Below are 11,190 nucleotides of genomic sequence, written 5' to 3'. Positions count from 1 at the left end.
GTTGGACGCATGTTCCCCCCTTGAGAACAACTGTAACAGTGGCCTTCCTTGGTAGACTCTTGTCTGTGCGAAGACAAGGGAGTCTACCAAGGGCTGCCACAACCGTTGCCGCTACGTGTCACCACTGCTATTCAACTGGGCTACTGCCTATCAGCTGACTTCCTAATCGAAACCGAAACTACACCAACAATGGCGACCAAAATGACAACCAAACCAGACACGATTAATCGAATTCACGGACGGCGTCACGCCCAGTCCCGCTACGGGACACAGAAATGATCCGGAGAAAGTCGTCTTATAAACCACTAAATACTATTTAACAAACAAAACTACAGTGTCACGCAACGCTACACAAACACACAACCGATTATGATATCTATCAACCTGCACAGCTACACGACACGAATGCGCGACAGGAAAAGCGGTAGCAAACAACTACAATTACCAGAAACACCACGAACAGCAACGACGCGCCTTTACCGCAAAATAAGGCACAATGAACAGGGTCGACGGCTTTAACGCAATTTAAGAAATCGGGCCAGAGATTCCTAATCGAAACTACACCAACAATGGCGACCAAAACAAACAACCAACCAGACGCGATTAAACGAACTCACGGAGTCACGCCCACTCCTGTTACAGGACAAAGAAATGATCCTCTTCGGGTCTCCAACTAACTAAATGTTACCAGGAGGCTGCACACGAAGTGGGAAATGGTGCAAAAAGGGTTTTGTAATATTATGAAACACACTTTCTGTGCGCGAGCGCGATTTCAACTTCCTGTTTCTTCCTCGGCGGATTTTACAGGAAACCACAAAACCTTAGTTCCACTAACAGTCTGTGCTGTTTGGCGCCACCGTGTGGCCTGGAGTGGAACTGTCTCCCGGCACAGCGACTGAATTTTGTTGCCCTTTTTACTGTCTCCCACAGCAAACATAATAAAAGTAAGTGGAACATTTTTCTTTGAATTATGGTAATTTCCATTAGTTTTACTCAGTATATATCCAATAGAATATAGTGTATATATATATATATATATATATATATATATATTGTACTGTTCTGTGAGAGATTTCTAGATTTGTTTTGGATTTCTGGGGGGTGCGGTGGCGCAGTGGGTTGGACCACAGTCCTGCTCTCCAGTGGGTCTGGGGTTCGAGTCCCCCTTGGGGTGCCTTGTGACGGACTGGCGTCCCGTCCTGGGTGTGTCCCCTCCCCCTCTGGCCTTACGCCCTGTGTTGCCGGGTTAGGCTCCGGTTCCCCACCACCCTGTATGGGACAAGTGGTTCAGAAAATGTGTGTGTGTGTGTGTGTGTGTGTGTGTGTGTGTGTGTGTGTGTGTGTGTGTGTGTGTGTGTGTGTGTGTGTTTTGGGTTTCTGCCACCTAGCGGTTATTTAGGAGAGTAACGTTATTCTTTACGTTATTTCGTACTGTTACGTTATTGGATGGATGTGCCACGTGACACAAGCATAGATATAGTTTAAGGAGAAGGAAGCGTCTTCAATCGATTTGTGCCATGCGGTCAACTCGCAATTTCAGTGTCTTCTCTCCTTGTTTCTACCTTGGAAAGCATCGCTTGTAAGTTGCGTTTACTTTTTTTTTTAGGAAATTATAGCAGTGTGAATGTAATATTTACGTTATGTTAACAGTGTAGACATCACATTATTAGGTGTATTTATGGATATTTGTATTTAAAGATATGTAATTAACGTTTAGTATTACTTTTGTATTGTTTTAGTTTTACAAAAAAGACTGCTTTCATGAGAAGGATCAAGGAAGACAATACAATAGTAAGGTGATCAGGAATCGTCGATTCGGATACAACATGCAAATATATTGAACAGGCTTGTGTTCATATTAGTTTGGAAGTTACTGAATTTTGCATGACGTGATTCTCTTTATTTCCACATGTTGGAACTTTAAAACATAATTGCTGTTAAACAATATTTATTTAAAAGCAACGCAATGTACAAAACAAAAGGCATGTTTCGATGGAGATATTACAAACCCCGAATGGGAATTAAATCAGAATATGGCATCATGACTTGAACATTAAAAGCTAAAATCAGTTTCTTCAGTCTGTGTGACTCACAGGAGATATGATCAGTGGGGCTGAATTCTCACTGCGGTACCAGAAGCCTGGCCAGAAGTATGGATAGAGTTTCTCAGTGAATTTATATCCAGTGAAAGTGTAGATATGAGACTCTTCCTCCACACTGTAAAAGGAGACCTGACCCTCCTCATAGTCCACATACACCCCCACCTTCTGGGGCTTCATGCTCAGGTGGAGGCACATACGGGGGTCAGTGAGAGCCTTGTAGTTTATTTCCAATCAGTCCTGAGAGCCCAGAGACCATTATTAGGATTCAGTGCAAAATACCACTTCTTGTTGATCGACTCTCTGGCCACTCCTAAAACCCAGTCAGTCTTGTCCCCAACCTCCACCTCCCAGTAATGTCTCCCTGAAGAAAATCCCTCTTTTCCCAGGACACTTTTCCAGTATGTAAACCTCTCTGGGTTGTCAGGGAGATCCTGCCATATGACTCCACGTCTCACTTGTTTCCTGTCCTCAGACAGGACGAGTTGAGGATGTGCTGTATCAGGGTCCAGAGTCACATCAACTGTGGAGGACAGAGAGGTGGTCAATTATTATATTTCACAATGTGATAAAAAGTAACACTTTTTAAACGTTATTATATATTATTACGGGCAACAGAGGGCGCTGTGTGTGTGTGTGTGTGCTGGCGATCAGAACAAGCCATTAGCGAGAATGAGTAAATTAATTAATATTATTTTTGATAACAGATGTTTTGGATGTTTTGTAAGCAATTGTAACAATTAATATGTATACCTTTGAGAAAAGAGTGTTGGAGCATTTATGTTTCAAAAGTTGTTTTGACTTAATATTACTGAACACAATAAAATTAGTTAAATTCAGTAAAACATTATTATTATGATAATTATATAATCTGCTGTGGTCACACCGAACTGCTCTCAACCCACCTGTTTCTCCTTCAAATGCTGTATAAATAAATTGGTCCAAGATGCAAAGGTTGTGGAGTCACATTTATGGCTTTGTGTCCTCAAAATAAAAGAAGAGCTGCAATGGGGAGAAGAAGCAGAAGAAACTCACCTGCGTATCTTTGTGCCTTCAGAGGTTCTGTAGAGAGAGAAATAAAAATGAGACACATGGAATTAGTGGCACAGCAGATACTGCAGTCAGTCTGGACTTGTCTCAGTGTCTTTCGTGTCCATTCTTACAGGACAGAGTCACATACGGTGTCACATACAGTATAAGAAGAACCAAACTCACTTCTGTGGGATCAATTCAGCTCCGTTCTACTTACCAGCACTCACAAACATGTTTACTACAGCTGAACATGGAAAATACAACTAGAAAAAGTACATGAGTCCATTGAAATCATTCATTTTATATAACTTTTCAAAAATGATTTTTTTTTTTTAACAGATACTAAAATGAAATATAAAAAAATACAAAATCAGTTTAATTTACAGGTACAGTGTATAGTTCTTGGGCTCTGATTCTGACAGAAGCAAACCTTTCAGTCACTTTAATCAGGATGGACTCCAGAAACATCCGTATTACGGACTTTTTGTGACTCCTCCTTTTGTTAAAGTACAAACACAGTAAAATACAGTATGGACAGTATGTGATGCTCTTCAGTTTCTGCAGGTACAGTAGTACCATCTCTGTTCTACTTCTACTAACAGTAACTACAGCTGTACAGGAGGTGATGATACATTTCTCTCTCAATACATGTACTGTTACCTTGTTTTACTCATAAACTCAAAAGTCCTATTGTAGTGGTATTTTTACTTTTCCATTATTAACTGTGACATTACATTTATGTTTACATTTATTTATTTACGCCCATTTCATGGACTGATAAAATATACAAACAGGAACCATTTACTATTACTGTCATATTTATTGTTCAGCTTATGACTCTGAAAAGCTCCTTCCTCATCTCCAACACAAATTAAAAGGAATCAATTATTTTTGCATATTTTTGTCCATATTTCTGACATGTTTTTTTTTTATTATATTGTTTCTGTACCCAGACAATTGTGCTTTTGAAAGGTGTGTTTTGCTGTTATAGTTTCATATTTGCATAAACACACACACACACACTCAAAGGCACAAACAGAAACACAAGTCCTCTTACTTACTCAGTTCACTGGTGATCAGTTCTGTAGGCAGAAGAACATCAGTGTAAATAAAAGATGGATTTGAAAAAAATCACAGATGTAGTTCAGTGGATCTGCTGACTCTTTCATTCTCTCACTTGTGAATAAATGAGTCTCATTCTGTTTCTTCCTTTTTGCCATTTATGCACATTTACTATATCAGAATATTTGTATTTTTGTGTCATTCTACAGTAGGTTCATGTTTTGACACAATACACACACACACATTGACTGAAAGCACTTGTCCTAAGCACGGTCACTGTTTCAGTCAATATGTGTGTGTGTTTGTATTTTCACTTTCATCCAACTTTCCCACAATCGTGTCCCGGAAACAATTCTCCGATGACTTCACCTTCTTGGGAGTATTTTGTGAAAATTATACAAGTCCAAATCCTAGGAAAATCTATGTTGTATGTTAACAGACAGTCTGAATGTGGGATGATGACATTACTCTGTTAATTATGCACAGGAAGCTCTTGATATGGGAAACCAGATAGGTTAGATATGGCACCATGTGGAATATTTTCTCACAGTCAAGCAGATCAGTTAATGGAAAATACAAACATACACTGTCTGAAACTGCTTGTCCCAAGCAGGGTCACAGCAAACCGGAGCCTAACCCAGCAACATAAGGCATAAGGCTGGAGGGGGAGAGGACACACCTAGGATGGGATGCAAGGCACCCCAAGCGGGACTCGAACTCCACACCCACCAGAGAACAGGCACAAGCCAAACCCACTGCACCACCACACCTCCCTGCTTTGACATAATATAATGGTGTATTTTTTTATATTTAGCTGATGTCTTTGTCCAAGACGACCTACAGTGTTAGAGACACTACATTAATTACACTTCAAGCTGATCTGTAGAGAACAGATGTGTCAGTTTAAACAGAGACAGAGGAAACAATCACCAACATGTTGTACAGGAGCTCATCTCATTTTTTGTATAAATTCATTTATAGATATAATAAAGCATATAACCTAAAAAAACATTATCTGCCTCCCATCTTCCTCAAAATGGTTTTATCTCACCTGATGTTAAGACTCTATTTTCAGGCATGTGTACATTGGGGTATTTTACTGGACTTTGTCAGGTGAAGTAACTTTCTTACAGTTACTGCAGTAAAAGACCTTTCTGACACTTGAACTCTTAACTTCATGAACTTACAGGTCTATGTTGTTGAGCACTACACCCCCTGTTGCGTACAATTCCATCACCTTACAGGTAATTCTTGAGTTACAACACATGACTTACAACTATCCTTCCTTATTATATTATTTTCAAATCTCAAACACCAATAGTTGTTATTGTTTGGGGCTCAGTCAGTGTTCATTTTTAGCAGCAATTATTATTGCAATATTACTGTTATTATAACATGACAAATGTGTGATATTAGTAAAAAAACAACAAAGCCCTGTTGTGCAATGTAACATTTATATATTAACTGCTCACATATCCTTATGGTTTATACAATATAGAACAAGGGGATTTTCAGGTAACAACAGGGTCATCAGAACAAAACCTTTTCATAAGTCCAGAATCACCTATATTTCACTGAACAAGAACTGTGTGATCATCCATCTATCTGTTCACTCACTAACTTTCATTAAGCGCCTTTCCTGGAACTACAAACACACACTCACTCTCTCACTCTCTCACACACACACACACACACACACACACACAATTATAGACTCATCAATTCAATTGAATTGCACACTATCAGACTGAGGGAAGAATCCAACACAGAAATGGGAAAACATAAACACTCCACACAGACTGAGCTGGATTCAAACCGACACCCAAGCAGCCCAACTTTTTTTGAGTGTGTTGCAGGCATCAGTTTCTAAATTTGTTTATATTTAACAAACAGAATTAAGTTCATCAGTGAAAACACTGAAAATCTATTCTTTGTACTTTTATCAGTTAAATAAAAGTTCAAGTGATTGAACATATTACAGTTTTTAGTTTTTGTTGCATTTTTAGACAGTGTCCCAGCCTTTCTGGAAATGGCGTTTGTAAGATTAATGAAATTATGCAATGAAGTTAGTGTCACGAAACAGTACAGTCACACACTGCACATACATTTACATTTTACCATAATATCTTCTTACACTTTAACTATGTCTGAAACACTGGGAGCAAAAGATTTTAATATATCAGATTTTTCATTGTACAAAACTTGCTTCTAAGTGTCTTTTGCTCATGCCAGCAATATAATTTATTGTGGTATTTATGTTCATGAACCCTGTTGATCACCTGTTGCATCATAAATATAAACTGAACAGTTTTTCCTTAACACCAAATATTTTCTATTACTGTCTCAGTATATTTATATTTCTCTGCCATTCTATACAGTAATTATATATTTTGACACTACAGTGGTGTGAATTATTTCACATTTAGCTGACATTTTTGTCTAAGATGACTTTGATGTAGTGTCTCTAACATCAAATCACACTTTGAGCTGATCTATCAAGTTTCAACAGAAACACTTTCACACATAAAAACTGTGTGATATTAGTAAAAAAAAGAAAAAATTGTATTACACAACTTAGCAAACTAACATAAATACATATTAACTGTTAATATATCATTATGATTTATATAATACAGTAAAAGGGAAATTTCAGCAAACAGGATCATTAGCTGATCTATAAGGCAACACTTTCCCGCTTGAAAACGGTGTGATATTAGAGGAAAAAAAAAACAAAGTGAAAGCACAACACAGAACCGTAGCATTAATGCATGTTAACTTTTTATATATCATTATGATTTATATAACACTGCACAATGGGAGGGGGGCGTGGTGGCGCAGTAGGTTTGGCCGGGTCCTTCTCTCTGGTGGGTCTGAGGTTTGAGTCCTGCTTGGGGTGCCTTATGATGGACTGGCGTCCCGTCCTGTGTGTGTCCCCTCCCCCTCCAGCCTCACACACTGCTTTGCTGGGTTAGGCTCTGGCTCACCGCGACCCCCCTCGAGACAAGCAGTTTCAGACAGTGTGTGTGTGTGTGTGTGTGTGTGTCAGTGAGTGTGTGTGAGTAGAAGGGGAACTCTGGCAAACAGGATCATGAGAAAGAAACCTTGTAATAAGACCAAGACTGTTGTCCTGGACCAGGTCCGCACTCGTTCACTCCCACATAGAACTACTGACTGCTGTTCTTTGTGCTCAAATACTGAATAGAACGCAGCTCCTGTTCTTGCCAAAAATTTTCCCTGTGGTCCCATGAAGCCGTGCTGCTTTGCAAGACCCCAGGAGGGGATAAAAATGAACAAATATAAATTTTTGCAGGTGTTCATTAGCCTCTGATAAAGAAAAATCATGTTTTTACAACCTGCATGTGATGAGCACAAAAGTACAGTAAAAACTAGGGTCAGTTTATAGTCAGCAGTTCACCTAAACACACATCTCTGGAATGTGGAAGCATCAAAAATACATAAACCAGGGATGTCCAACCTATCTGGGACCAAAGGCCACAACCATTACTGTGAACTGGTCTGTGAGACACAGGTGTAAAAATCATAACAAGTGACACACACACACACACACACACACACACACACACACACACACAAACAGACAGTTGCTGAGGCTGCTTGCCCTAAGCAGGGTCACAGCAAACCAGAGCCTAACTCAGCAACACAGGGCGCAGGGTTGGAGGGTGAGGGGACACACCCAGGACAGGACACCAGCCCACCACAAGGCACCCCAAGCAGGACTGAAACCCCAGACCCGCCAGAGGGCAGGACCCAGCCAAACCCACTGCACCACCGCACTGCCCCTCTGTAAGGGAGGCAATGAATGTTAAATCTATAATGTGTTTTTCTGCATATATTACATCTGAAACTGTGCAAGTAAAAACATTGTGTCTGATGTGCCTCTGTGTATAATTACATGACAGTAACGCTAAACTTAAAGCTAATAATAAGCTGCAGTTAAAAACCTCAAACTCTTGCTATGGTGACATGTTATTGATCTTTCAGACCAGTAGGAACAAAAAGTTTATGATCCAGCAGTGAAAACACTACAGTTACTTGCTCAGTGACTGGATTTAATTATCAAAATCACTTTACAAACAGTATAATCTTTAGATTCTTACTATGGAAAAGGGATCATCAGTGATACAGGAAATATTATACAGAACATAAAATTAACTTGAGAGAAAATGGATACATTCGTTTTTTTTTGCAAATGTGAAAATCCTCACAAAGAAGGAAACTGCTGCTGAATTAACCTGCGTCCAACACTGACTTCAACTTGGTCATTTCTACAGGTCATCTGACTGTGGTACCACGTTATATGCTGTAATTCTGTCAGTCAAATATGCTAAAGAAATGAAATTGCAACATTTTCATACATCACTTTCATACAACTGTGTTACTTACCATACTGGTCTTTGAGCTGAGCTGTAGATAAAAGAGTAAATATTGTAATTAGTCAGTGTGAAGAGAAATAAATAAAATTATTTTATGAGGTCAGTCTCATGAAACATTACAGTCACACACTGCATATAAGTATTTGCATGTGATTTTTAAGATTTTATCATATTATCTCATCCTTCAGCTGTGGTGGCAAGTGATCAGTTATTTAAACTACAAGTGAATATTGTAAATACCTGAAAAAAGTGAAATTCAGCAACCAGTTACTGTGCAACTACATTTTAAACACTGAATTTTTTATTCAGATTGAGCTTAGAACTCATGGTTGAAAAAATGTTTAAATATTCTTTGGACATGATATTGAATGTTATAGTTGCTAATAATAAATAACCCAAAACAAGTGACTCTAACTAGTGAATAAAACTCATACCGTATAATTACTCCTGTGGGTTATGATATAAAATCACTTTCACATAATACTGCTTTTCAACTATGTTTTTTAACTTTTTTTTAACATGAATAAAACCATAAATGTGAACAGTAACTTGCAAAATACCTCTCTTTTTCTGCAGTTTTACAAAACGGTGAATCAAAACTGTGCATCCAATAATACCAACAGCAGACAGACTGAAGATGACAGCAAAGGTCACCTTCCAGGGATGGGCACGATGGAACATCTCACCTGGAATACAGCAAATAATTCATTTTACATAATGAAAACAGATTTGCACCTTCTGGTAATTAAAGACTAAAGTAGGCCACTTTATCAGTGCAGAACCTTCAGTCCTAATGTTTTATTTCACCAAGAGAAGCTAGTAAATAAGTACCAGAGTTGTAATCTTTAGAAAACCATCATCAGTGTGGGAACATGTTCATACAGATAGATCAAGTCACAAATCAGGACGAGACAAAAAAGTTGTGATACTGAAACCTGTTAATTATTCACAGTAATTTAAACATGTATTACACTTGAGTGTCTCCATTGAGCTGTTTATACTAAATATGTGTAACTCACCAGGGATGTTAGTTATTGTCTCTTTCATTTCATTTAAATCCTGCTGTAGAACTCGACAGGTGAACCTGTTGGTCTCTGTCTCCTGTACAATAACACGTCGTCTCACGATGAAGAGGTCCATACTGTCTCTGTGTGTCTCTGTGTGTCCAGCAGGGAGACTGTGTCCTTCACTGTCCATCCAGACCACTTCAGGCTGAGGGTACCAGCCTTTAGATTCACACACCAGACTGATCCCTCCTTCTTTATATCCCTCATTGGAAATCATTGGTTGGGTTCCTACAGCTACAGAAACAGAAAAAATGTGGCTAAAACAAAAACATTTTCAAAATTAAGCAAAAATTGACTGAAATTGCTTGAAATATAAAACAGTTAAATAAATCAATAAATATAAAATTCTGACTTCTCACCTTTAATATGAACATTAATGGAAGAATCATCATACCATCCTGCAGACTGGACAAAACATTTATACTCTCCATTGTCAGATCCTCGCACATTTTTCACTTTCAATGACGTGTTTCCCTTCCTCATTTGTTCGAAGAACAGTGATGTCCTTCCCCTGTAGGATGGGATCTGATTCTCATTTCTGTCCTCATGATCCCGGTAAAGATGTACAAGTGGGTCTTCAGTCTGAACTCTGAACCACTCGATACGGAGATCCACAGCACTGATGTTGGGTTTGAGGTAACAGGGCAGAACAACATCTTCACCAGCTACAGCAACTACTGGATCAGCGGGACCAAGAACCTCAAAACTCTCTGTGAAGAACAGCACACACTGAGAATTTACTGAGTTCCAGAGACAATGTGACTGAGTTCTTCTTCTTATAATAATAATAATAATAATAATAATAATAATAATCTGAGGAAAAATATCTACCTAGTGTGGAGACAGTGGTCTGTTGGAGAAGCAGGAGGACCAAACAGAGACACTCAGACCAACTGATCTTCATCACTGGAAGAAACAGGTATATAGAAACTGCCAATTAGGAGAGTATATGCACACCATCAATGTAAAATGATTTTACATAGAGAATCTGACTATGGATTAAGTATATCAATTTAAGAAATCATTTGATTAACTGAAGGACTCAATGTACTAGTACAAAAATTACCAATATTGACCAGACTGATTTACTATAGAGGGGGGTGCGGTGGCGCAATGGGTTGGACCACAGTCCTGCTCTCCGGTGGGTCTGGGGTTCGAGTCCCGCTTGGGGTGCCTTGTGACGGACTGGCGTCCCGTCCTGGGTGTGTCCCCTCCCCCTCCAGCCTTGCGCCCTGAGTTGCCGGGTTAGGCTCCGGTTCCCCGTGACCCCGTATGGGACAAGCGGTTCTGAAAATGTGTGTGTGTGTGTGTGTGATTTACTATAGCAACTGTTACACTTTGTGAAGCTGCTTTACAGTGAGGCTCAGTGTTCTACCAGTCTGCTCTTATAATAGTCCCAGGTCTTCTAGTCTATTTCTTTCCTTATTCTTCAGATATTTTGTTTTTCAGGCCACACAGCATCTGACATGTATGTCAGAGTGACACTGAAACACCAGACACATGAATCAGTGACACAAAGAGATTTTATTTTCAGGT

At 39.2% G+C, this 11,190-nt stretch overlaps 1 pseudogene; it reads right to left on the bottom strand.

The window, feature by feature from the left end:
- Positions 1 to 2,075: 2,075 nt before the first annotated feature.
- On the bottom strand, positions 2,076 to 10,380 carry LOC114911917 (butyrophilin subfamily 1 member A1-like; annotated as a pseudogene).
- Positions 10,381 to 11,190: the final 810 nt, after the last annotated feature.

This window comes from Scleropages formosus, chromosome 11, assembly GCF_900964775.1.
Source record: "Scleropages formosus chromosome 11, fSclFor1.1, whole genome shotgun sequence".
Taxonomy (NCBI): domain Eukaryota; kingdom Metazoa; phylum Chordata; class Actinopteri; order Osteoglossiformes; family Osteoglossidae; genus Scleropages; species Scleropages formosus.
The sequence above is the reverse complement of the archived record's forward strand: the minus strand, read 5'-3'. Positions and strand labels throughout refer to the sequence as shown.